At 36.6% G+C, this 2,530-nt stretch overlaps 1 long non-coding RNA gene across 2 annotated transcripts; it reads left to right on the top strand.

Annotated features, from left to right (window-relative positions):
• Positions 1–501: 501 nt before the first annotated feature.
• LOC110675404 lies at positions 502–1,392 on the top strand. Of its 2 annotated transcripts, XR_002499451.1 has the most exons (4): positions 502–650; positions 717–806; positions 864–931; positions 1,005–1,392. It is a non-coding gene; the product is annotated as an uncharacterized LOC110675404 (long non-coding RNA). The 2 variants fall into 2 exon arrangements; XR_002499450.1 differs by having other exon boundaries at positions 505–806.
• Positions 1,393–2,530: the final 1,138 nt, after the last annotated feature.

Here is a 2,530-nt window from a genome sequence, read left to right as displayed (position 1 = left end):
CATTTGTTCCAATGCTTCAACATTGGATATTCTATGTAACTCATTGGTACTATACCAGGAAGGAAGCTTCAGAATCATTATCAAAATTTTATTTTGAATTCTCTGCAGAGCTTTCTTCCTGGTATCACAACAGCTAGTCCATATTGGTACAGCATACAACATGGCTGACCTGAAAATTTGTTTGAATATCAAAAGCTTGTTCTGTAACCGATGGTTCCAAATTTATACTTGTGGCTCCACCACAAATTTGCATTCCCAATTCCTTTTCCCGGATTTTCCATAAATACGCCCTTTGGAACAAAACCTTTTGTCGACATTGGGGCACTCATTTACTGGCTTTGTGAGTGAGTGAGCATGTCTCGCTCTCCAGTTGCTGTCAATGGTGAGTGGTTCTCTGATTGAGTAGTTTGAGATTGAGGGGGGAAAACATTACCTCGCCTTTTTTGTATTCGTAGATAGAGGGAGCGCACCACTATGACGTAATAGGGTGTGATACAAAAGATTGCACAAATGGTCAACATGCAAGATATGTTGAGCATTTGGACCGATTCATATAAAAACCCCAAGTTTTGGAGCAAAGATCCTCTTTTTGCTGTGAATACTGGAACGTAATAGTAGTGCGCGCGTGTGTAGCATTTAATAGAATTGAGGTTAGCGTTGATAATGCCTCATTTTAGTGGAATTATTGTTAATTAGTGTTTTCTCTCTTCTTTTAGTAGTGGTTAGTAAGTTTAGACATGCAACATTGAAGTTAAAAAGAACAGTTAGTAGTACAAAAAGTGTGTTAGTAGTACAAAAAACACTTGGTTAGTATTTAAAATGTTAAAAATATGCTAAAACTAATGTGTGTTAAAATCTTATAGTTGCTAAGTCTAAATCATGCGTCGAAACAATCGTGTGAGAAATAATTCGTAAAAACCTACAAGAAAAGGTAATGTTCATTGTAAATTGTATATATGTGAATTATTAGAGGTTAAATTGGAGTGCTAATGCTTGGTGGTTAGGTCCACACATTGGGCCTTTTCTTTTTATCTGTGGCCTTTTTGGCAGAACCACGACAGTTAGTGCGGAGTGCGCGTCCATCTTGAAGTCCAGTCCAGCAGAAAGTAGAAGGGTGTAAACCGTTACTACTTTACACGGTTAGCGTCCCAAAACCGCCATCTTGCCCTACCTTCAGGATTCATCAAGGCCAATGAGTCCAACTTCGATAAGCCAACCACATTCTGCACAAGCCCGATGATGAGCGGACTGATCACCCGCTCGTCGATACCCGTCAAGCCGTTCAACCACCAACACACCAGCAGTTCTACAACAGCCCATCAGAGCACATCCAAAACCGCAAGTAAAACCACCCAAAATGTGACGTCACAATAAATAATTGTAATAATGAGATTGCATTTAGTGTACTTTACAGAAGAGTGAGTCCCTGGTTAATAGTTTGTCCACTACTTCTTTGTTTGTTCGTCCACCGGGTTCACAAAGGAACCATCAAGCCTCGACGTCTCAGTATCTCCACATTAGGTGGAAAATTGTCTTTAAAACTTATTTGGTATCATTTTTGTTTCATTTCCGTATTCAGCTGTATGTGTGTGTTCCCACTATCAAATTAAATAACAGTTCTCCTACACATATCAGTACCTCCAACCATAAGCAGTGCAGCCAGTACAGTGAAATTAAGTTCTAGTCACGTTTAACGACCCTGAAGATCCCAAAACCCTTATCCCTGAGCGAGCAGGTTATAGTTCTTAAGACAAAGTGTTGATTTTCTATTAATAAGAGGATAGAGACATTTTACATTTTACATAGAATGCCCTCAATGTGATTTTTGAAAGTTAAATTCTTATCTAGCATGAGCCCTAGATACTTAACTTCATTTGACCAATTTATTGGAAACTTATTTTGTTATTCTTTATTCATTTCATTTAGGGGAAGATCCCCCAGTACCGGACACTTAAGCCAATAAATTCATAATTCGAAAAATATTGTTTTTATGGGCTCGTGTTACCCATTTATGATAAATATTATCATTTTTATAGTGTACAAAAATAAATTTGAAAATATAAATATGTATTTTGACATTGCATTTTGATGATGTATTTTAGTACCAAATTGATCGATCTTGAAAGGTGGCACCCAATACCGGACACGGTCTGGAAATGCCTCGAATTCTGTAAATTTGAACATCATTGAATGTGTACACTAGAGGAATAGTTTATAATTACCAATTCAATGCATTTGCAACATTTACAAGAATTATTTGAATTTTTCTTAGTTTGCAAGATGTCTATCAAAAACCTCTTACATATAAGATAAAAAATAGCACATTTTACGATGTTGTTCTGAATGTTCATTCTTCTTAATTTTATTGCATGTTTGATACCATGATCGACGGAACCCATGAAAAATGAAAGTATTTTGAGACACTGATGCAATAATTACAAAGATATCATATAACAAATCAAGCTGTCCGAAACTGAGGGACTGGAGGTGCTTAACCAAAATTGTAATTTGTCCATATTTAGTTCAATTA

Source organism: Aedes aegypti, chromosome 2 (genome assembly GCF_002204515.2).
Source record: "Aedes aegypti strain LVP_AGWG chromosome 2, AaegL5.0 Primary Assembly, whole genome shotgun sequence".
NCBI classification, from domain to species: domain Eukaryota; kingdom Metazoa; phylum Arthropoda; class Insecta; order Diptera; family Culicidae; genus Aedes; species Aedes aegypti.
This window is presented reverse-complemented; position numbering and strand designations above follow the sequence as displayed.